The sequence below is a fragment of the Protopterus annectens genome, chromosome 1.part1, assembly GCF_019279795.1.
Source record: "Protopterus annectens isolate FY-2018-M chromosome 1.part1, PAN1.0, whole genome shotgun sequence".
NCBI classification, from domain to species: domain Eukaryota; kingdom Metazoa; phylum Chordata; order Ceratodontiformes; family Protopteridae; genus Protopterus; species Protopterus annectens.
This window is the reverse complement of record NC_056726.1, coordinates 1,951,144,680-1,951,170,696: the sequence shown is the minus strand read 5'-3', so window position 1 is coordinate 1,951,170,696 and position 26,017 is coordinate 1,951,144,680. Positions and strand designations below refer to the sequence as shown.

Genomic DNA, 26,017 nt, shown 5'->3' with positions numbered 1-26,017 from the left:
CAGTATATGCCTTTCCTCCTCTGCTTCTTCTCCCCAAGGTACTCCTCAAGGTCAGACGAGAAACCAAAAGTGATACTGATTGCCCCAGACTGGCCCCGCCAGCACTGGTACCCAGTCCTAAAGAGCTTGTCTCAATGCCCAGCTTGGACATTACCTCATATTCCTCACTTATTGACCCAACAAGACAGTCTGATACTGCACAGCCAACTCAGGACCTTAAACCTGGCAGCATGGCTGATAATGTAGTCAGTCAAGGCACAAATCTCTCTATAGCAGTGATGGATGTTATCTTGGAGGCCAGGAGGCCTAGCACCAGAAAATCTTGTGCAAAAAAAATGGAAGAGATTCTGTGCTTGTAACCAGGCACAAGGTTTTGACACGATTGTTCCAAATATTCCTCAGATTTTGCAATACTTAACTGAGATGCTTGATAAAGGCCTTTCCTTTTAATCAATTAAAATTCATGCCTCTGCCATTTCAGCTCATTACAATACAGAACCACCTATTTTTTCTCATCCATTACTAAGGCAGTACCTCAGAGGGGCCAAAAACAAGACTTCCAAGGAGAGCACCAATACCTGCATGGGACCTCAATTATGTCTTGGAAAAACTCGCACTGCCTCTGTTTGAACCAGCTTCTGCAGCTGATCTAAAATTATTATCCTGGAAAACAGCTCTGCTCCTAGCAGTAACCTCTGCTAGACGAGTCTCAGTTACAGGCACTCAAGGCTGTGGAACCTTTTATCATTTTCCATCCTGACAGGTTTTCTCTGCAGACAAACCCTACATTTATGCCTAAGGTAGTGTCCAGTGTGGCCCTTAACCAAACAGTTCATTTGCCTACCTGTTATCCAAACCCACAGAATAAGGGTGAGATAATTCTGCATTCTTTGGACATTCACAGGCAGCTACGCTTCTACTTGGACAGAGCCAAAGCTTTCAGAAAGACTGAACAACTTCTAGTGGCATAGGCTGCAGGATCACAAGGAAAGCCCATCTCAAAACAGACCATTTCAAAGTGGATAGGCCACTGCATTCATTTCTGCTATTCACAGCATGGCAAATCAGTGCCTAAGGGCATTAGGCCACATTCAACCAGAGCAGCAGCCACTTCAGCAGCTTTTCTCAGAGGAGTACCAACCAAAGACATCTTGGAGGCTGCAACTTGGAGTTCACTGCATACTTTTACAAAGCACGATCCCTTACCTCTCTGCTCTAAATCCAGGGCAGGATTTGCCACTGCAGTTCTGCAGGGCCTGATGGCCTCTCCTAATCCTATTTAGCACCAGCCTCCCAACCTTAGCTTTGGGATTCAACCCAATAGTAATGACTGCAACAGTGAAACTCTAACCTAGTACAGTTGTGTACCTACCATAAATGTAGATGTTAGTGTATTCACTGTTGCAGTCCAGGTTACCCTGCCACCATCCCCTTTTTCCTTTGCTGGGACTTATCTGTACTTCTCTATTCTATACAACCTATGTGGTGTACTTCTCTATTCTATAGAACCTATGTGGTGTATTTGCTTGTAGATGAAGGAAAAGTTTTTTGTGCATGCATGCTTATTGGCATAATTTAGCCTACCATTTTAGGGGCACCTGACATCTGGGGCAAGAAAAACTGAAGAAAATGGCATCTGCTGCATCTTTTATACCCCTGGTGCACTGACGTCATGGAGGAGGCGACTGCAACAGACGCTGGACCTAGACTTTGGAATTCAGGCCGACTGTGGGTAGCCTGCCAGCAGGATAACCCAATTGTAATGACTGCAACAGTGAATAACACTCTAACATGTACATTTATGGTAGGTACACAACTGTACTTCTCGTATGCATAGATCTAAGTTGCACTTGAAAATGGGCAGGGATGTGTTGCGTGGATGGGGAGTTGTTCCACAGCAGCGGTATATTCCGGGGAAATATACTTGACACAACACCATTCTGTTGATGTTGCAGAACAGGTTTAGATTGACTTACTGATGTGTAATATTTCCATCCGTAACTGGTTGGAGGATGCCTTGTACGCCAGACACAGATAATCTTAGTCTGTAGGATGAGTACAGTGATGGGGCATTGAGTTAGTCCATGTGGGACATGTTTCTTAGGCCTTGTATCTCCTTAGTAAGGTATCTTTGTGGGTGCTCAGTTGCTGCATGTCTGAACAGATGCATGCTAAAGGGCACATTATGTTCAGTGACTGGCTTAATGAGGGTTGAGTAAAGGGCGACAGAACATCTGTAGATCTAGGCACAATCCCTTTGTTTATAAACTGTAATATAGGAGGACATTTCTAAAACAATAGACGCATGTTGGTCAAAAGGTAGGTCACTGTCCACAAATTCCCATGTCCTGAACAACTGGGTCAACTCTTGGGGGCATTTTCAGTTTGGTAGCTCCTTAGTGTTGCTGACTTCCCAAAAGATATAATGCATTTTTTGGCATTTAGTTTCCGACCAGGGTTTCAGCACCAGTTATTTGAGAGAAACCTTCCTACAGGATAGCCAGGTCATTTGGGAATTCATTGACTGACTGTTTCTAGTTTACAGTAGTCTGCAAAGTTAGAGCCTTTTGTTACTCATACTTTTACTTCAGAAAAGTAGATACCAAATGGGAAGTGTCCCAGCCCAGAACCATGGTGGACTCCACTATTCTGATTGTCTACGTCCTGTATGTGAGCCAGTTGGCATTCTGGCAAGGTAATGTAGGGGTTTATTTCCATTTTTTTTTTTAGCTTTTCTACTATGCCTGAGTGGATAATTGTACCAAAAACCTCAGCTAGGTTGGGGTTAGTGTATACAGTCTACCCTTCATCCATTGCTTTGGTGACATTTCCAAAAAATCAACTCTGAGTAAACATGACCTGCTGTTGTCTAATCCCAGACTGAGGTGGATCTAGTGTTTGGGAGGTTCCCAGTGTCCTGAGCAATTCATAATGTGCTTCCATGGCTTTGCGTATTTGGGTGGTCAGACTCCTTGATCTGTAATTGCCTGGGTCTGTGAAAGGCCCTCCCTTATGCAGGGAATAACTATAGCTGTCCTTCGGCTTGGAACAAAACCTGTATGGAGGCTGAGATTGAACAGTGTTAGGAATGTGACCAAGTTGTGCTGTATGTACTTATTTACTTAGACTGGGATAGAGCCATTTACAGCATAGGCTCTGGGAGAAACACTGGAATGTGTGAGGAAAGTGGAGCACCAGGAAGAAACCCACACACATGCAGTGAGGATAGCACCCCAGCTGAGAACCGAACTGGAGAATCTCTTGCTTACGAGGTGGCAGTGCTAACTGCTGCACCACTGCTTGGTATTTAAGGTGCATCCAGGGATATTGTCAGGACACATTGCTGTAGTATTTTTAGCTTTTGGTAGCACTTTTAGGGCACTTTATTTTGTGTAAAAACCGGAAGTAAGCCAGTTTTCAGGTACATCTTGAGGGACAGACTGGGGAGGAGGTGTAAGGGGTAAAATTTATAGCTAAATTTAACTTAGCTGTATCTTCAGCCTGCGTGTAGGTAACTTTGTTCACAATTCACTCGGTGCATTGCTGCATTGTGCTTTTGAGATTACAAATAAAACTAAAAAAATGCCTTGTGATGGTCTTTGGCTTGGGTAGCTATTTTAGCCTCAAACTTGAATTTGGTGGATTTTATCGTCTCCTCTTGAGTTGTTTTTCGGTGACAAGGGCTCTAAATTTCTAGGAAGTATTCTGCTTGCTTTTTGGTCAAAATTCTCCATTCATTGTTATGGTTCCATCATGTGGGTTTGACTGAGTTTGCCCTGCATCTCTGAAGCTGTTTTACACATTGGTATAGTGTGGTGGTGTACATTTCTGCATATTCATTGGAGTTTTGGTAGGGATTTGAAGTTTGCCATTATATCACTTAGGAGTAGGTAGTTCGTCTTCAGAAATTAAGGTGACTTGGCTGGAAAGATCTCTGGTCTTTTTGTTTCGAAGGAAGCTGCTTTATAGTCAGACTAAAGTGATGAAGAAACGTAAAGGATTGTACAAGATTATCCCATTTTAGTAAGGGCAAGATACAAAATGTTCCCTCTGGGGATACTTTAACTAATTGTTCCATGGCATTTGTATTGACAAAAGCCCAGGAAGCCCTGTGCTTGTGCTCTAGTGGTGGTGTAGGTATCCCAGTCTATAGTCTGGTAGTTTAGATCACCTAGAAAAACTGTATTGGGTTTAATACCGAGTGATTCTAGTTCCTGTAGATAGGTGCTGCAGCTCTCTCCTGTCATAGAGGGAGTTCTGTAGTTAGCTATTGTATGTTATGGGACCTTTTTGATTATTTGGACAAGAAAAAGCTTTGGTGCATCATGTTGCTTGATCAGTCTTGATGAGTCTGTTCTAAATGTAGACTGACACACCTCCACGTTTTTTCCCATCCTGCACAGTAGATGGTCTAAACATGTGGAAGGTATTATAGCCCTGCACAGCTGGTGTGTTTGCTATTTTAAACCATTTCTCATTCACTACATGGACATCACTGCCTTCCATGGTGAGAAGGGCTTTTAGGGATTGGAGTTTTTTGTTCAGGTTTCTAGCATTGATCAGTAACACCTTCATAGGTTCATATGTTTTCCTTTGCTTGTTTTGTTACGTTAGATTTATCAGGTTAGTGTTGTCTAAAAGGCACTATGGAGATGGACAATGTCTCTGCCAATAATCTAAACCATAGGATAGATGCAGACCATCCCTGGAGAAGCAGCAGAGTCTGTTAATTATATGCTCCCAGACTGACAAATATTGGACCCCCTTTGAATGACGCCAAAAACTAAGCCAGTTATTGAAGTCTGTTATTTCTTGCTCCTGTTGCAGCTTTATTCTTGGTGAAGGTAAAGCTCTGTTCAGTGTTAGACTTCTGTACTTGCCTTGGACATGGTTTGAGAGCTCCAGCTTGTCTCTCTTCATATGATCCAGGGAGGTACACCAAGTCATTGACACCAGCATGAACTGTGACCGTTGTTGCTCAAGGACTTAGGTGGATGAGTTATCTGATGGATCCTGGCACCAGACAAGCAACTAACCATCACTCTTTCCTTGCCTCAGCCTGTTAAGAGGCACATCTGTATGTCTTATAATGGAGTCCCCTATAACAAGAATATTTGATTGGGTCAATGCATGGCTTGCGGGCTCAGCATTTGTGACTGAGACTCCTTGTGCTTAATTTAAAAAAGGCTTGCTGTGCTAAGTGTGTTTTGCGCTTGTTTTGTGTTTTGGAGGTCTTCCAGGTTTAGGCACGTTAATCATTAGAACCTTGTGCAAATGATGGGGTATTTGTTTTCTGATGGCCTTGGAGAGTTCTTAAGGGGGGACTTTTGCATATGTCCCATGGGCTGTCACAACAGGTTTAACGTATTATAAAGTGAGGACTTCAGCTTACTTGTGTCTATCTTGAAGTTTAAGTTAGAAAATGGGTTCAACCACTAAGAAATGTAGAATTGTTAGCCAGGCATTCCAGGATCAGAGAAGAATTGAACAAGTAGAGCCTAGAAAATATTGCACACATTCATAGCTTAAAATTGTATGCCTCGACTAAAGCCTCTCTTTCCGGCTACAATTTTCCACTCTTTAATATAGGTCTTGAAAGTAAGTTGTCTTCTGCTTGCACTCTTCTGATAAACTTCTGTTTTATTTTAAGCCAAGGTTAGTGAGCCAAAAACAGAGCTCCCAGAAGAGAGTGCAGTAGTAACTGTTACCAGCAGTGCCAACTGCTGTGAGGAAGGTGAGCACACAGACTTAACTTTTGTAAAGTCATTGTGAGCGTCTATCTCGTAGCAACCAAAACTGTAAGCAAGCTATCAGTTTGTAAAACCTTATGTATGCGTTTTGTATCAGCGTTTTTTCTGTGCATGTATGTTTGACTGTAGATGTTCTCAAATGCTTCCATAACTTTTATGTTTTGGTTGTAAGTTGTTACATATTCGTGTTTCACTGTTGCAATCCTCACACTTGGGTTATCTGTCTGCAGATAGCCCTCAGTCGGCCCGAATACCGGAGAATTATTATTTCTGCCTTTGTTGCTGTCACTTCAGGACTGACGTCAGGTCGTCAGGGGCATAAAAACAAGCAGCTGACACCATTACATCAGTCTTTCTTGCCGGGGAGCATGAAGCAGAAGCAGTTCGCATGAGTGCCAGTTGGCCACTACCTGAGTTTTGGTTTCCGAATTGAATCATACTGAAGTCTTCTAAAGCCAAGTACCCCGTTGGGGATCCTTTTTTCTTGCTCTAACTGATGTCAGAAAAAGTTAACCATGGTCTCTCCTGTGGAAAGCAAATACCACACTGAGATTTCCTTTCTTACTGCATCACCTGTTTAGGCCCAGACCACAACGTACCTCGCTGTCAATTTTGTGCTTTGTTCAATGCCCGAGCTATTCGTTGTCAGGCCCTTGTTGTAGTTAAATACTTTTGCTCGTGATCTCCATATTCCGAAATGGCTTCAGTAAGCAATCTGTCTACCGATCTTACGAAAAAAACGTAAGGATAAAGACGGCACAGGTCCAAAACTGCTGATGCTTCCATTTAGCTAGTCGTCAGTTCACCAGTACTCAGGTGCTTTTGCAGCCACTAATGCCTGCTTGGATGGATTTGCAGGCCGCTACAGAGACCCATTTGGAGTCCAATTTGTGGCGAGACTTCATTGGCAACAGAACCTGTGGATGTCTCTACCTTGGATGGGTCTGGAGCTGCTGTGCAGGCACCAGCTTCCAGGGAAGTTATTCACGTTACCAATATTTGACACAAACCAACTTCTTCTGAGTCTTTAGTTCTAACTAAAGCTACCGAGTTTAAGGCCAAGAGTACGAGCTACCGCTAAAAACTGATGACCCCAAACTCAAGCACCTGCTTCCTTGCCACAATTTCAAATGCTTAAAATGGCAGAAGACATGATCATGCTGATTAGGGGAAGCCAGCCTTCCCCCGCTAAGCGAAAGAGACCTATCCCCAGCAACTTTAACTGACCAAGAGTCCGACTCTGAGGTTTGTGAATATGAAGACATGCATTTATCTGCTTATGAGGCTTCAGATTCAGAGGAATCCATTCCTTCTATTTCCCCTCCAGAGGATTTTTCTTTTGGTGAAACCCTACGTACTTGAGAGAGCATTTCCACTGGGATTGCCAGGATTATCCTCCATCCAAAAAGAGACTCTGGGAATTTTTAGATTTGCCACAGTGTAGATCCCTGGCTATCCCTCCTGATGTCCTTCAAGGATGCATCTGCAGTCATAACATATGGGTTGTCCTGCCTCAGCCAGGCAGCCCTTCGGTCGGCCGGATTCCAAAGTCTGGGTCTGGCCTCGGCTGATGTCGCACTTTCCCCGACGTCAGAGCTTCTGGGGTATAAAGGCATCAGCTGACGCCATTTCCCTCAGTCTTTCTTGCCGCGCGGTGCCTGAAGCAGAAGCTGTTCGCAAGTGCCGGTCGGTCAGATCCAGAGATTTCAGCTACCGAAGACTTCAAAAAAAGCTAAGTACCCCGTTGGGGACTCTTTCTTGCCTCAGCCGATGTCAGACAAAGTAAATAATTGTTTAACCTGTGGGAAACCAATATCTCATAAGGATTTCCACTCTTACTGCCTTCCTTGCTTAGGCCCAGACCACGACGTATCAGCTTGTTTAGCCTGTGCCTCCTTCAACCGACTGACTCTTAGACGTCGGTCGGAGTTTGCAGAGGAGTTTTTTGGTACCGATTTTGCTTATAAAATGCCATCTGAGACTCCGACTACACATATGGTCAAAAAACGCAAGGAAAAGGACCGACGCCCGCGGAAACCACGGCTAGGCCTACCGCGAGTGTCTCTGTTTCGGCTGAAACGGAGCCCACGGCTATTCCTACTACCGAAACCATACCTCCGACCACCGAGGCCAGAGAGGCCCCGGCTGAGTCTGCTTCAGAACTCCCTACCGAAGCTAGTGTTCAGGATTTGTCCGACACCATACCTTTGGACATTTCTACTCCTGCACGTGGGGCAGCTAGGCCCCCAGCTTCTATGTCTATTAAGGCCTTCTCCAGGGCTAGAGCTGCCAAACTTTCAAAAGCTATGCCTGCCAAATCTACATCCCAGAGGCCTTCCTCTAGTTCTCAGATCCTCAGTCTTGCTGAGGACCTTATCTCCTTAATTAGGGGTTCCCAACCTCACCCAGACAGGGCCTCCCAACCTCCTCCAGACAAAAGGCCCAGGACTGACCCCTCTGAACCTCACTCCTCAGATTACTCCACGGATGGATCTGATTTGTCAGACCATCAGGAAGGGGCCTACTCGCCTTATGAGGATTCAGATGCAGAAGAATCTATCCCTTCAGCTCCCCCGAAGAATTTTCCTTTGGGGAGACTTTACACTCCATGAGAGAACACTTTCAATGGCAGGGTCAGGATTTCTCTGATTCTAGAAAAAGATTAAGGACCTTTCTGCATTTGCCCCAGCATAGGCCCTTAGCTATACCTCCGGTTCTAACTGTAATTGATGATGTGTACAATGATGTCAGTGCTGCACCTGTTTCTCTTCCTCCGGCCCCCGCCAAACCTGACAGATATTACAGGGTCCTGGATTCTCACTTCCACCTGTATAAAGCCCATGCTGCAGACCCAGAAACTATTTCTCGGGGGCCCTAAAGGGGTTGCAGCCGCTACTGCCAAAAATCCCCTAACCTCTGAAAGAGTCTAGAGCATTAGAGAGATGGGGAAAAAAGGTTTACACATCTGCTACTCTTTCTGCCAGGGCATTAAACTGTCAATTCCATATGATACAGTACCAAGAATTTTTGTTAGATCAGCTAAATAAGAAACTTTCTTCACCTGACCCCTTAGACTGTAAATCCCTTCAGGATTTGGTACACAACTCACAACAGGTCCGTAATCATTTCTTAAAATGTGGCTATGATGCACTGGAGGCTTCATTTAGATCAGCTATGACTGGGGCAGTAATTCGTAGGCATGCCTGGCTGAAGGAGCAATCTTTGCCAGACCAGGTCAAGGCTAAACTCCTCTATGCTCCAATGGAGAAACAGCATTTATTTGGCTCCCCTGCACAGGAGATTCTAAAGAAGGTTGAAGAAAAAGCAAAATCTGTGCAAACCGTTAAAGATTTCCTGCAAGTTCAACCTCCGAGGTTCAGTAGAAACTGGCCTACAAAGAATTGGTCCTTTCCAGATACCTCCAGACCACAGAGAGGCAGAAACAGATGCCCTAGAGGCAGAGGTCAATCCAAGGGCCCCTACAGAGGCAGTCAGTGGCAGCCTGCCAACCAGAGGAGTAGTGCAACAGCTACAACTACTACCACTACTACAGGACAGACACAATGACTTGACACTAATTCCGCCTACCAGGGATCAACTGGAAGCACCCTTGGGCGGAAAGCTGGCTTTATTCTCTAAAAACTGGCATTGCATTACAAAGGATACATGGACATTGCAAATAGACAAAGGATACAGGTTTCATTTCCATACTTTGCCAAAAAGAGGTGGAATGCCAAACCTTCCACCAAACCAGAAGGCAGAGGCTTTAGGACAAATCAGCAAATTACTTCATATGAAAGCTATAGAAAGGGTACCATCTACAGAATAAGGCCAAGGATTTTACTCCAGACTATTCCTTGTGCCAAGAAAAGAAAACCAATGGAGGCCTAAACTCGACCTGTCCGCACTGAACACTTATCTCATTGTGCCAAAATTCAAAATGCTGACCCTACAGCTACTTACTCCCATGTTGGGCAAGGAGTCTTGGCTGGTGACTCTAGATCTCAAGGAGGCATACCTGCACGTCCCTATCCAACCAGATTGCAGAAGGCACCTCAGATTTCTTGCAGGATCAGAGCATTATCAATTCTCAGCATTGCCCTGTGGCTTATCTACTGCGCCCAGAGTATTCACGAAATGCCTGGCATCAGTAATTGCACACTGCAGACTTCAGGGAATTCAAATTTATCCATACCTGGACGACTGCCTAATACAAGCGGACAACAAGAAAAAATTGTTAAAGGACTTGGCCTATGCCATACACCTGCTACAGACCTTGGGATACACGGTCAACATCCAAAAGTCAAGACTAGTACCATCCCAAAGGATAACCTTTTTGGGTGCGGATCTGGACACAATCACCCAGATGGCTTTTCTCACAGAAGAAAAACAAAAGCAACTTCCAGATTACTTCATGATGCTGACAAGACAAACAGCTTACTGCAAGGAAAGTCCTGCAGGTCCTGGGTTACATGGCATCCTGCATAATTTTAATCCCACATGCCAGGTTGCATATGAGGAAATTACAATGGTACCTGAGGAATGTATGGTCTCAACACAGTCACAGTCTAGAAACCATGATACCAATCATTCAATGCCTTCACAAGGAATTCCTATGGTGGGCTCAGGCCTGCCAGTCCAACAGAGGGTTGCCTTTCAACAAACCAAAAACAGGGCAAACCATCACCATGGACGCCTCAGACCGAGGATGGGGAGCACACATGGAGGACAAACGTATCCAAGGCCTATGGCCTCAAGGGCAGCTAAGCATGCACATAAACCAAAAGGAAATGCTGGCAGTGAGGCATGCAATCGAGGCATTCAGACCTTTCCTCCAACAAGGACATCTGTTAATAAGGACAGACAACACCACAGTCATGTGGTACATAAACAGGGGGGCACACATTCCTACCCTCTATGCCGGATGGCTGTGAATCTGTGGAACCTTTGCCTGAATCTCAATATCCAGCTGCAGGCCAAATTCGTACCAGGAAAAGAAAATACACTAGCAGACAGCTTAAGCAGAACTACCATGGATGCACACGAATGGATGCTGCACCCAGACATCTTCAAACTTATAACAAAGACATGGGGAATGCCAGAGATAGATCTGTTCGCCTCTCCACTCAACCACCAACTGAAGACATTCTGCTCAAGGACGTACCACCCACGAGCATGGAGGGTGGACTCTCTCTTTCAGCTGGAATGCCCTAACAGTCTATGCCTTTCCACCTCTCCCATTGATGTACAAGGTTCTACTGAAGATCAGGGAGGAACAGCCAAAAGTGATACTAATAGCTCCAGACTGGCCAAGACAACACTGGTACCCACTATTGAGAAGCATGTCTCAGGCAAACTCATGGCCTCTTCCTCAATGGCCTCTTCTAACGCAGAACAATTTCAAAACCCTGCATCCCAACTTGAAAACATTACAGCTAACTGCCTGGAAAATTCCTTAAAACCCAACCAAGCTGTTTTATCTCTGAGGGTGAAGGACATTATCCTGGAGGCTCGCAGACCTTCCACAAGGAAGACATACTCAGCTAAATGGAAGAGATCTTATTTGGAGCACATCAGAGGGCACAGATGTCAGTGGCAAACCTAGCACACATTCTTGAATACTTAGCAGAATTGTTCCACAATGGCCTGTCTTATTCTTCCATTAAGATTCATGCTTCAGCAATTTCAGCAGAATACATCATGGATCCACCTATCTTCTCTCACCCTCTTCTCAGGCAATTTTTGAGAGGGATCAAAAATGTTAAACCTCCAAGAAGACCCCCTCTACCTGCATGGGATCTCAATTTTGTGCTGGAAAAACTGACTCTGCCTCCCTTTGAACCAGCAGCATCAGCAGACCTACAGTTCCTATCTTGGAAAACTGCTTTCCTTCTGGCAATCACTTCAGCAAGAAGAGTATCTGAGTTACAGGCATTAATGGCAGTGCAACCTTTTCTTATTTTTCACCAGGATAGTGTCACTAAGAACCAATCCTACTTTCATGCCAAAGGTGGTATCTAGGGTATCCTTGAACCAAGCTATTCACTTGCCAATGTTCTTCCCTAACCCACAGAACAAAGGGGAAAAACTTTTGCACACCTTGGATATACACAGACAACTACGCTACTATTTGGACAAAACAAAAACTAGCAGAAAAACTGACCAACTTTTTGTAGCATATGCAACAGGGGTGCAAGGAAGAGCAATTTCCAAACAGGCAATTTCAAAATGGATAGGAAATTGCATTCGCTTTTGTTACTCCTTTCATGGAAAGACAGTTCCTGAAAATATCAGGCCTCACTCCACAAGGGCCACAGCCACCACTACGGGGGGTGGCTACCAAGGACATTTTAGAAGCTGCTACTTGGAGCTCCGTGCATACATTTGCCAAGCATTACAATCTACCTTTATATTCCAGATCCCGAGCAGGGTTTGCAACTGCAGTTCTGCAGGGGATCTTAACTACACCATCCTTCTCTTAGTTCCCCCTCCCCCAGATTGGCTATGGTATTCTACCCATATGTTATGACTGCATATGCATCCTTGAAGGACATAGTACAGTTTTGTACCTACCATAAATGTAGATGTCCGATAGGTATGCATCTGCAGTCAGGATTACCCACCCTCCTTCCCCTCTGTGGTATTCCTAGGGTGCTTACCCCTCTTTCAGCTAGCTGGGGGAATCTATTATGGTGTATTTGTTTTTTTATACATGTATATAATTTGCAAATGTTTGGAACTTTTCAGCATTTATCCAAATTTAGCCTTCCTAGAGGGCACCTGGCATCTGGGGCAAGAAAAACTGAGGAAAATGGCGTCGGCTGATGCCTTTATACCCCAGAAGCTCTGATGTCGGGGAAAGTGCGACATCAGCCGAGGCCAGACCCAGACTTTGGAATCCGGCCGACCGAAGGGCTGCCTGAGGCAGACAACCCATATGTTATGACTGCAGATGCATACCTATCGGACATCTACATTTATGGTAGGTACAAAACTGTACTTTCTGGATGTTGTGGATGTCTTTATGGAATCCAGTCTAACTCCTAATACTTTACCTCTGGGTCAGCGGTAGGATTTTTGAAAAGACATCTGTGAGAGCCAGGGACTCTGTAGTACCTGTTTGATTTCCTGGGAACAGGGGGTAATCTCCCAAGGGCCTAAAGGCTTAAAAGAAACTACAGCCAAAAATCTTCCCTTCGGACAGGGATTCCCAAGCTTTAGACAGATGGGGCAAAAAAATGTACACCTCTGCAACTCTCACCATCAGGGCATTGAGTTGCCAGTTCCACATGCTGAAATACCAGCAACATTCCATGGAACTTAAGCAAAAACTATCTACTTTTCCTGACTGCAGAAAATAAAGAATTACAGGAGCTTGTGCATTCTGCAAGCCAAGTCAGCAAGCATACCTTGCAATGTGGGTTTGATGCACTGGAAGCTTCTTGCAGGGCACCAGTCACAGGTTCTGTACTTAGAAGGCATGCTTGGCTTAAGGAGCAAACCCTGCCAGACCATGTCAAATCAAGATTACTGGATGCTCCTTTCTGTTTGGCACCAAAGCAGAAGAGGTTCTAAAAAAAATGGAAGAAAAGGCCAAGTCTGCGTATAGGCAAATATTTTTTGCAAAGTGCAGCCTCCAAGATTCAGTAGGCATTGCCCCTCGAAGCATTGGTCCTTTCCAGTCCCCTCAAGGCCATCTCAAACTAGACCCACAGGAAACAGACCCCCCCCAGATTACAGCCTCAGGGTATGCAGAGATGTAAGCAATAGAGATGTCCTTCAAGGATGCATCTGCAGTCCTAACAAATGGGTTGTCCTGTCGTCAGGCAGCCCTTCGGTCGGCCGGATTCCAAAGTCTGGGTCTGGCCTCGGCTGGTGTCGCACTTCACCCGACGTCATCTCTCCTGGTCTTTGGGTATAAAGGCATCAGCCGACGCCATTTTCCTCAGTCTTTCTTGCCGCGTGGCGCCCGAAGCAGAAGCTGTTCGCAAGTGCCGGTCGGTCAGATCCAGAGATTACTACTACCGAATACTACTTCGAAGACTTCTAAAAAGCTAAGTACCCCGTTGGGGACTCTTTCTTGCCTCAGCCGATTGTCAGAAAAAGTAAATAACTGTTTAACTTGTGGGAAGCAAATACCTCATAAAGATTTCCACTCTTACTGCTTACCTTGTTTAGGCCCAGACCACAACGTAGCAGCCTGTTTAGCCTGTGCTTCCTTCAACCGACGAACGCGTAGGCGTCGGTCGGAGTTTGAACAGTTTTTCGGCTCAGATTTTGCGTACATTATGCCGTCGGATCCTCCGACTTCTCAAATTGTTAAACGCAAAGAAAAAGACTGACACTCGCGGTCCGCGGTTTCGGCCGAAACCACGGTTAAGCAAACCGCGAGTGTCTCTGTTTCGGCCGAAACTGAGCAAACGGGTCAATCTTCAGCCGAATCCATGACTACTACCGAGGCCCCTGCTACCCTGGTTGAATCGGCCTCTGAAGTTTTACCTACTAATGTGGTTCCTATTGAATTATCAGACACCATCCCTTTGGATGTCTCTACCCCAGCACGTGGTGCTGCTAGGCCTCCTGCAGCCATGTCTATTAAGGCCTTTGCCAGGGCTAAAGCAGCCAAAACTGCTAAATCAGTGCCTGTTAAGCCCCCCTCACACAGGCCCAGTTCCAGTTCACAAATGCTTACTCTGGCAGAGGATCTCATCTCTTTAATTAGGGGATCCCAATCTCACCCAGACGGGGCCTCTCAGCCTCCAGAAAAGAGACCTAGAGCAGAGCCCCCAGAGCCAGTGTCCTCAGATGACTCTTCGGATGACTCAGACATTACAGACCATCCAGAGGCTCCTTTTTCTACTTATGAAGATTCCGATGCTGAAGAATCTATTCCATCTGCCTCTCCACCAGAGGAATTTTCCTTTGGGGAAACCTTACGTGCCATGAGAGAACAATTCCAATGGCAGGGACAAGATTTCTCAGATTCAAGAAAAAGGCTTGGGACCTTTCTACACTTACCGCAGCATAGGCCCTTAGCTATACCACCAGTTCTGCCTGTTGTGGATGATGCTTTTAATGATGTTTGCACTGCTCCTGATACTTTACCTCCAGCCCTTGCCAAACCAGATAGGTTTTACAGGGTACCAGACACTCATCACCACCTATACAAGGCCCCACTTGCAGACCCTGAGACTATCTCCCAGGGACCTAAGGCAGTAGCTACGACCTCAGCAAAAAACCCTCACCCTTCTGAAAGGGAATCCAGGTCCTTAGAGAGATGGGGGAAAAAAGTTTACACCTCTGCTACTCTCTCAGCTAGAGCTTTGAACTGTCAGTTTCATATGATCCAATACCAAGAGTTTATGCTTGATCAGTTAACTAAGAAATTGTCCTCTGATGACTCCTTAGATAAGAAATATGTTTTAGAAATGGTAAATAACATTCAGCAGGTTAGTAACCATTCTTTAAAATGTGGCTATGATGCACTGGAGGCTTCATTTAGATCAGCCATGACTGGCACAGTTATAAGAAGGCACGCATGGTTGAAAGAACAGGTCTTGCCGGATCATGTTAAAGCAAAGCTGTTAGATGCTCCTATGGATAAGGCCAGTCTATTTGGTACTCCTGCTCAGCAAGTAATGAAAAAAATGGAAGAGAAGGCAAAATCTGTACAAACAGTTAAGGATTTCTTACAGGTTCAGCCCCCAAGGTTTAGCAGGAACTGGCCTTCCAAAAATTGGTCCTTTCCAGACTCCTCTAAATCTCAGAGAGGCAGGAATAGACGTTCCAGAGGCAGAAATCAATCCAGAGGAGGTGCCTACAGAGGACGACAGTGGCAAGGCAATAACCAGTGAGGCACTGACACAACCACTGCAACAGGACAATCAGTGACTTGGCTCTGACACCGCCTACCAGGGAACAAATAGCAGCACCCTTAGGCGGAAAGTTAGCCTTATTTTCAAAAAATTGGCACTATATCACAAAAGACAAGTGGATTTTGCAGACCATAGACCAAGGCTACAGGTTTCACTTCCACACCTTACCAGTAAAAAGAGGAATGCCAAACCTACCTCCAAATCAAAAAACAGAAGCTCTAAAGCCGATAGCTCAATTAATAAAGATGAGAGCTGTGGAAAGAGTACCACTAACAGAACAGGGCAAAGGATTCTACTCCAGACTCTTCCTAGTACCAAGAAAAGAGAAAAGTTGGAGACCTATTCTCGACCTGTCCGTCTTAAACACATTCATCATTGTCCCAAAATTCAAAATGCTGACCCTACAGCAACTTCTTCCCATGCTGGGCAAGGAGTGTTGGCTGGTAACTCTAGATCTCAAGGAGGCATACCTGCACGTCCCCATACGATCAAATTGCAGAAGATACCTCAGATTTCTTGCAGGATCAGAGCATTATCAATTCTCAGCATTGCCCTTTGGCTTATCTACTGCGCCCAGAGTATTCACAAAATGCCTGGCATCAGTAATCGCTCATTGCAGGCTACAGGGAATCCAAATTTATCCATACCTGGACGACTGCCTGATACAAGCGGACAACAAAAGCAAGCTGACAAAAGACTTACAAAGAGACATTTGCTTACTACAAGCCCTGGGATACACAGTCAATCTAAAGTCAAGACTGATACCATCCCAAACAAGAACATTCTTGGGTGCGGAATTGGACACAGTAAAACAGATGGCATTCCTAACTGCAGAAAAACAAGAACTCCCTCTTTACTTCTTGGCATTAACAAAGCAGAACAAACTAACAGCAAGAAAAGTACTGCAGGCCTTGGGCTTCATGGCATCATGCATAATCCTGGTCCCCCATGCCAGACTGCATATGAGAAAGCTACAGTGGTACCTAAAGAATTTATGGTCCCAACACAGGCACAGCTTAGAAACCGAAATCCCACTAATCCCATGCCTGAAACAAGATTTCCTATGGTGGGCTCAAGCATGCCGGTCAAACCCAGGCTTGCCCTTCCACAACTTTCAAGCAAGCCAAACCATCACAACGGACGCCTCAGACCTAGGCTGGGGGGCACACATGCTGGACAAATGCATACAAGGATTATGGACTCCAGACCAGCTGCACCTGCACATAAATCAAAAAGAAATGCTGGCAGTAAAACTAGCAATCCAGAATTTCAGACCATTCCTCAAAGAAGGCCATTTAATAAGGACAGACAACACCACAGTCATGTGGTACATCAACAAACAGGGAGGCACTCATTCATATCCCCTATGCAGAATGACCCTGGACCTCTGGAATATGGCTCTGAGCTACAACATCCAGTTACAGGCAATATTTGTACCGGGAAAAGAAAATATCCTAGCAGACATGTTAAGCAGAACTACCTCGGATGCTCACGAATGGATGCTACACCCGGACATCTTCAAGGCCATCACAAAGAAATGGGGAGTGCCACAAATAGACCTGTTCGCATCCCCACTCAATCACCAGCTCAAGAAATTCTGCACAAGGACATACCACCCACTTGCATGGAAGGTGGACTCTCTATCCTTCAGTTGGAAAGGCCTGACAGCATATGCATTTCCACCTCTTCCTTTGATGCACAAGGTACTACTGAAAATCAAAGAAGAACGTCCAAGGATAATTCTGATAGCTCCGAATTGGCCAAGACAACACTGGTATCCATTGCTGAGGAGCATGTCTCGGGGGAGAATGTGGACACTACCCCTGATGCCTTTGTCAACTCAGAACAACTACAACATCATGCATCCAAACCTAAAGACTCTGCAGCTGACTGCCTGGAACATCACATAACAGCAACTAACCCAGATTTATCCCAAAGGGTTAAAGACATTATCCTTGAAGCCCGCAGACCTTCAACAAGAAGGAACTATGCAGGAAAATGGAAAAGGTTTGTCATTTGAAGTACTGAAAGAGGAAAAGATGTCAAAGATAGATATTGCTAACATCCTGGAGTACTTGGCAGAGCTTCTCCATACCGGCCTGTCCTATTCCTCCATCAAGATACATGCATCAGCTATTTCTGCAGAATACAGCTTCGATCCCCCTGTCTTCTCACATCCTCTACTCAGGCAGTTCCTCAGAGGAATCAAGAATGTAAAACCTCCTAGGAAACCACCATTACCAGCATGGGACTTGAACTTTGTGCTAGAAAAATTGACACTCCCTCCATTTGAACCAGCAGCAACAGCAGATCTTCAACACCTATCATGGAAAACTGCTTTCCTACTGGCAATTACTTCAGCAAGAAGGGTTTCGGAACTACAGGCCTTAATGGCAGTACAACCCTTCCTAATCTTCCATCAAGATAGTGTCCATGAGAACTAATCCTACATTTATGCCTAAGGTGGTATCCAGAGTGTCTCTAAACCAGGCAATCCACCTACCTGCCTTCTTTCCCAATCCACAGAACAGGGGGGAAAGACTGCTGCATACCTTGGATGTACATACAGTTACGCTACTACCTGGACAGAACCAAAGCTAATAGAAAAACTGACCAGCTTTTAGTAGCCTATGCAACAGGAAGGGAAGGAAAAGCAATTTCCAAACAGACAATCTCCAAATGGATAGGAAATTGCATAAGATTCTGTTACTCCTACCATGGAAAGCAAATTCCACAGAACATAAGACCTCACTCTACAAGGGCTACAGCCACTACCACAGCTTTCTTACGAGGAGTGGCTACCAAAGACATTATTGAGGCGGCTACTTGGACCTCCGTGCATACATTTGCCAAGCATTACAACTTACCTTTATACTCTAGATCCCGAGCAGGGTTTGCCACTGCTGTCTTGCAAGGGATCCTAACTACACCATAATTCTTCTTCCTCCTCCCCTAGTTTGGCTATGGTATTCTACCCATTTGTTAGGACTGCAGATGCATCCTTGAGGGACATAGTACAGTTTTGTACCTACCATAAATGTAGATGTCCGAACAGGATAGCATCTGCAGTCAGGATTACCCACCCTCCTTCCCCTCTGTGGTACTCCTAGGGTACTTACCCTCCTAATAGCTAGCTAGGGGGGGATCTCTTATGGTGCATTTGTTTGTATATATGTACATACATGCTTATTTTGTGTTTGCCTACTATTTTTTTTGGAAACATTGGCATTTATCCAAAATTTAGTTTTCCAAGAGGGCAACTGGCATCTGGGGCAAGAAACACTGAGGAAAATGGCGTCTGCTGATGCCTTTATACCCGAAGACCAGGAGAGATGACGTCGGGTGAAGTGCGACACCAGCCGAGGCCAGACCCAGACTTTGGAATCCGGCCGACCGAAGGGCTGCCTGACGACAGGACAACCCATTTGTTAGGACTGCAGATGCTATCCTGTTTGGACATCTACATTTATGGTAGGTACAAAACTGTACTTTCCTCCACTTCTAAAACAGGGAGTGCTGAGCCATCCCCTTACGGAAAGAATTCACAATGACTTCTCAATTCCACTCCTCACCTCTGCCCAATTGCTCGTACCCCTAGGAGGAAAACTTGCCCACTATGCAAAAAACTGGACCTCCATCACCAAAGACAGATGGGTCCTCAACAGTGTCCCAGGGGTGCAATTTTTATTTCTGCATGCTGCCATACCCAAAAGGGTTCCCAGACCTTCCTCCAAACCAGTGGGCAGAGGCACAAAACCAAGTTTAATCCCTGCTCTCCATAAGAGCAATTCAGCCTGTTCCTGCAGAACAGATAGATCAAAGGTTTTACTCCAGACTTTTCCTGGTACCCAGAAAAGAGGGCACCTGGCACCCAATCTTAGATCTTTCCTTTCTAAACACCTTCCTGGTGGTAGAATTCAAAATGCTCCCCCCTTCAGCAGCTTCTCCCTATGCTGTCCAAAGATTCCTGGTTAGCCACCCTAAACATAAAGGAATCCTATCTGCACATCCCTATCAGGGACTCTTGCAGAAAATATCTACAATGTTCATTGTGTATCACTGCTGCAGTCATTACGCTTTGGAACTCTGGCCGACTGCGGGACCGCCAGACGGCAGGATAACCCAAGTCTTGGTCCGGCGTCTGTTGCTGTCGCTTCTTCCCTGACATCAGTGCGCCAGAGGTATACAAGATGCAGCAGACGCCATTTTCTTCGGTCTTTCTTGCCGCACGGTGCCCGAAGCAAAAGCAGTTCGCAAGTGCTGGTCGGCCGACTCCTGAAATTTTCAATTCGAATTTCAGAACCGAAGTCTTCAGTAAAACTAAGTACCCTGTTGGGGAAACTTTTTCTTGCCTCAGACCAATGTCAGTAAAAGTTAATTGTATTTTTTGTGGGAAGCAAATACCTCATAAGGATTTTCATTCTTACTATATTCCATGCCTAGGCCCAGACCATGATGTCACTAGTTGTCGGTTTTGTGCTAGATTTAACAAGCGCACTATTAAACGTCGGTTTGACTTTGCTCGACATTACTTTGGCCGCAGGTTCAGTTATACCATGCCATCGGAACAACCGATGACCGGAATACACAAAAAAAACGCAAAGCCCAGAATACACAAAAAAACGCAAAGACAAGGATAAGGACAGGCATCAGAGGCCCAAAACAGACTATGAAGCCTCTTCTAGGCCAGTCACTGGTTCGCAGTTTCTCAGTGAGGCACATTCGCAGCCCCTGACACCCGCTACCTCAGAGCCACAGGCCGCCTCCATCTCCCACATAGAGGTGGCTAGGCCTCTGGAAACTCAAGGTATTGGGCCTATGGAAACTAACCCCTCGGATGGGTCTGGAGCCGCTGAGCAGGCATCGGCTTGAGGGCGTTTTCAGACCTTCACAGCTTAGCATTAAAACTACAGCCAAGTCTAAAACTCCATTAAAGACAAAGAAGCAAGTACAGCATTCCCCTATACAGGCCTCCATGCCTAAAAAACAGATGCTCAAAATGGCCGAAGACTTAATTACTCTGATCAGGGGTTCCCATCCCCTCCTGATAAAAGGCCTAGGCAGGATACAGACTATGATTCCTCTGACCAGGTTTCCATTTCTTCTGATTCCTCTTCAGACCAGGGGTACTCTTTACCCCCCTATGAGGATTCTGATGCTGAAGAGTCAATTCCTTCAGCCTCTCCTCCTGAGGATTACTCTTTTGGGGAAACTTTACATACCATGAGGGAGCATTTCCATTGGGAGGGCCAGGATTACTAAGAATTCAAGAAAAGGCTCTGACTTTCTTTTATTGCCTCAGCACAGGCCTCTTGCTATTCAGCCAGTGTTGGATATTGTGGATGATGTGTTCTCTGAATCAAGTTTAAATCCTGATTCTTTGCCCCCTGCTCCAGTCAAACCAGACAGGTACTACAGAGTCCCCGACTCTCACAAATTTCTTTATAAAAACCCTGTTGCTGACCCAGAAACTATTTCTCCGGGTCCCAAAGGGGTAAAGGCTTCCACTGCTAAAAATCCAGTTCCCTCTGACAGGTATTCTGGAGCATTACACAGATGGGGGAAGAAAGTTTACACTTATGCAACTTTAGCAGTGAGGGCCTTAAATTGCCAGTTTCACATGCTTAAATACCAACAATACTTAATGTCTCTGTTAAAACAGAAAATGCTTACAAGTTCAGAACATCCTGACTATAAGGAAATGCAGGATTTATTGCATGCAGCAGAACAAGTGGGAAAACATACTCTGCAATGTGGTTTTGATTCAATAGAGGCTTATTGTAGAGCAGCAGTTACAGGATCGGTGATTCAAAAGCATGCTTGGTTAAAAGAACAATGTTTACCTGATCATGTTAAAGCAAAATTATTGGATGCACCTTTACAGCAGGATATCATATTTGGTGTTAAGGCAGAAGAGGTATTAAAGAAAATGGAGGATAAGGCAAAATCTATGCAAACAGTGAAGGATTTCTTACAGGTACAGCCTCCTCGATTTAGCAGAAATTGGCCTTCTAAAAACTGGTCCTTTCCAGTGTCAGACCACAAAGAGGCAGGTCTCAGCTCCAAGGCTCTTGCAAACCACGACAGTGGGCTGCTTTAACCCCAAAAGGAGGGGAAGACAAGTCACAACCGTATAGGAAACATTCCCAATGACTTCCCCTTCAAATGCTAAGCACTTGCCTTTTGGCAGCTCCCTTGGGGGGGAAAATTAGCACTTTTTTCACAAAATTGGCATATAATCACCCAAGACAAATGGGTTCTGAATATTGTGTCTCAAGGTTACAGGTTCCACTTTCACACTTTACCAAGGCTAAAAGGAATGCCAGACCTGCCACAAAATCAATGGGCAGAGGCACAAAAACAAATCACAGCCCTCCTGGACATGAGAGCTATTCAAAAAGTGCAACAGGGACAAGGATTTTACTCGAGACTTTTCCTGGTCCCCAGAAAGGACAAAGCCTGGAGACCCATATTGGACTTTTCTACTCTAAATACTAACCTGGATGTTCCGAAATTCAAAATGTTGACACTACAGCAGCTTCTTTCCATGCTGGGCAAGAAGGCTTGGCTTGTTATTTTGGACATCAGAGGCATACCTGCATGTCCCTATCAGACAAAATTGCAGAAGATACGTCCAATTCATAGCTGGTTCAATGCATTATCAATTCTCTGCACTGCCCTTTGGCTTAACTGCGCCCAGGGTCTTCACAAAATGCCTGGCACCAGTAATTGCATTTTGCAGACAAAAAGGAATTCAAATATATCCATACTTGGATGACTGCCTTATTCAAGCAGAGAGCAAGGGCATTCTTCTAAAGCATCTGCCGTTTGTAAAAAGATTGCTAATTTGCCTAGGGTACACAGTAAACGAAAAGAAGTCAAAACTAGTGCCCTCACAAGAGATGATATTCCTGGGTGCCAGCTTGAATACAATGGCCCAGATAAGCAAGGACAACTGACTCAGTACTTTCAATTGATGGCAACAAAAACCCAACTCCCTGCAAGAAAAATTCTGCAGGCCTTGGGGTTCATGGCGTCCTGCATACTACTAATACCATATGCCAGACTGCATATGAGGAAATTACAATGGTACCTAAAGTGTTTGGACTCTACACTTATCAGTTTGGAAGCAGTAATTTCACTTATTCCCTGCCTACAACAGGAGTTTCGATGGTGGGCACAGGCATGTCACCTCAACAAGGGACAGCCTTTCACTCTACCCACAGCCAGGCAGACACTAACAGATGCTTCGGATTACGCCTGGGGAGCACACATGGCAGGAAAATGCATTCAGGGCAAGTGGGCAGCAGACCAAATACATCTGCACATTAATCGAAAAGAGATGCTAGCTGTACAAAATGCCCTAACAGCTTTCAAGGACCTTCTGCATCCAGGACAACTATTACTAAAGACAGACAACACCACAGTTATGTGGTACATAAACAAGCAAGGGGATACTCATTCTTATCCCCTCTGCAGACAGGCTATGACCTTGTGGAGCACAGCTCTAACCTATCAAGTTCATCTGCAAGCACAGTTCCTGCCAGGAAAGAAATACTCTGGCAGACTACTTGAGCAGAAACATCATGGATCCTCACGAGTGGTAATTGAATTCACAAATATTCAGCATAACACAAAAATGGTGGAGCTCAGACCTAGATCTGTTTGCCTCCCCAATGAATTGCCAACTACAAAAATTCTGCACAAGGACTTACCACACACAAGCATGGAAAGTGGATGCTCTCTCGTTCAGCTGGAAAAACCTACAAGTGTATGCCTTCCCACCACTGCCTCTCCTTTCAAAGGTACTCCTAAAAGCCAGACAAGAAAAGCCAAAAGTGATCCTGATTGCCCCAGACTGGCCACGCCAGCACTGGTACCCAGTCTTAAAGAACTTGGCTCAAGGCCCACCATGGATTTTACCTCAAATTCCGCATCTTCTGACTCAACAAAACAATTGGATCCTGCACAGCCAGCTCAAAACTTTAAACCTGGCTGCATGGCAGATTCCTTAGTCAAGCAGACAACATCTCGCTCTAAACTGTTATGGATGTCATTTTGGAGGTCAGGAGGCCTAGCACCAGGAAATTCTATTCAGAAAAGTGGGAGAGATTCTGGAACCAGGCTCAAAGCTTTGACCCTCTTGTCCTAAATATTACGCAGATATAATACTTAACTGAGATGCTGGAAAAAGTCCTATCCTTTTCATCCATTAAGCTCTACGCCTCTGCCATCTCTGCTCATTACAACACAGATCCTCCTATTTTCTCTCATCCATTGCTAAAACCGTGCCTCAGAGGGTCTAAAAACATGACTGCCCCGGAGAGCACCAGCTTGGGACCTCAATTTTGTCTTGGAAAAACTAACTTTGCCTCCTTTCGAACCAGCAAATTCATCAGAATTAAAATGTCACATGGAAAACTGCTCTGCTTCTGGAATTAACCTCAACACGAAGAGTCTGAGTTACAGGCACTAATGGCAGTGGAGCCTTTCATCATTTTTCACCAAGACAGGGTTTCTTTAAGAACAAGCCCTTCATTTATGCCAAAGGTGGTATCCAGTGTGGCTCTTAACCAAGCTATTCACTTGCCAACTTTTTATACAAATCCCCAGAATAAAGGGTAGAGACTTCTGCATTCATTGGACATACACAGACAGTTGCGTTTCTACCTGGACAAAACAAAAGCTTTCAGGAAAACTAAGCAATTGTTTGTAGCATATGCTGCAGGATCACAGGGAAAGGCTATTTCAAAGCAGACAGTTTCAAAGTGGATAGGACACTGTATCCGTTTCTGCTACACACAGCATAGGAAAACCTGTACCTAGCAACATTAGGCCACATTCCACCAGGGCAACAGCCACTTCAACTGCCTACCTTAGAGGTGTACCTACCAAAGATATCTTGGAAGCTGCAACTTGGAGTTCAGTGCACACCTTTACCAAACATTATCATTTGCCTCTTTATTCTAAATCCAGAGCTGGCTTTGCCACTGTAGTGCTGCAGGGCCTCATAGCCACCCCAAATCCTCTATATAACCAGCCACCCTTCCTCAGCTTTGGGATTCAACCCAAGTGTAATGACTGCAGCAGTGAAACACTATGAACATAGTACAGTTTTGTACCTACCATAAATGTAGATGTTAGTGTATTCACTGCTGCAGTCCAGGTTACCCACCCTCCTTCCCCACTTTTCTTGGCTGGGACTTATCTATACCTTTCTACCCTATACTACCTATGTGGTATATTTGCTGGTAACTGAAGGTTTTGGTTTTACCTTTTATGTATGTTTTATTAGCAATATGTATTGCCTACCTATTTGGGGGCACCTGACATCTGGGGCAAGAAAAACTGAAGAAAATGGCGTCTGCTGCATCTTGTATACCCCTGGCACACTGACGTCAGGGAAGAAGCGACAGCAACCGACGCAGGACCAAGACTTTGGAACTCTGGCTGACTGCGGGACTGCCTGACGGCAGGATAACCCAAGTGTAATGACTGCAGCAGTGAATACACTCTAACATCTACATTTATGGTAGGTACAAAACTGTACTTTTCAGGGCAGGATCTATGCATGGTCAGTTCTCTGCACTTCCCTTTGGCTTCTCCACTGCTGCCAGTCTTCACAAAATCCCTGGCTCCAGCCATTGATTATTGCAGACAGAAAAAGATTCAAATATACCCTTACTTGGACGATTGCCTGATTCAGGCAGACAGGAAAAGCTGTTGCAGCACCTGACATTTGTAAAGGACCTTCTAACCTCCCTGGGGGTATATTACCAACGAAAAGAAATCAAAACTAGTCCCCAGTCAAAAGATTGTATTCCTGGGAGGCAAGCTTGGACACAGCATCCTAGGTGTCATTCCTTACCCCAGAAAAACAAGCCAGTCTAACAGGCTACTTCACTCAAATGGCCACCAGAACCCAGCTATCCACAAGGAAAATCCTGCATGCTTTAGGGTTCATGGCCTCTGGCATTTTGCTAATTCCATATGTCAGACTGCATATGAGGAATCTTCAATGGTACTTACAAACTGCATATGAGGAATCTTCAATGGTACTTAAAGTCTTTGGTGCCAACGTTCTCAGGACCTGGAAACCATCATACCTTGTCTAAGGACAGAGTTTTTGGTGGGCAGTAGCATGCAACCACAACAAGGGACTTCCCTTTACACAACCCCACGCTGCCCAGGCCCTAACCACAGACTCATCAGACTGTGCCTGGGGGGCACATCTGGACGACAGGTGCATGCAGGGCCACTGAAGCCAAGCCAAATTCATCTGCACATCAACCAAAAAGAGATGCTAGCTGTTCAGCATGCTCTGACAGCTTTCAGATCCCTTCTCTCACCAGGACCCCTGCTAATAAAAACAGACACCACAGTGATGTGGTA

At 45.2% G+C, this 26,017-nt stretch overlaps 1 long non-coding RNA gene across 1 annotated transcript; it reads left to right on the top strand.

Annotated features, from left to right (window-relative positions):
* The first annotated feature begins 11,060 nt into the window (after positions 1-11,060).
* LOC122813020 lies at positions 11,061-22,878 on the top strand. Its single transcript, XR_006366623.1, has 3 exons — positions 11,061-11,073; positions 13,207-13,212; positions 22,748-22,878. It is a non-coding gene; the product is annotated as an uncharacterized LOC122813020 (long non-coding RNA).
* Positions 22,879-26,017: the final 3,139 nt, after the last annotated feature.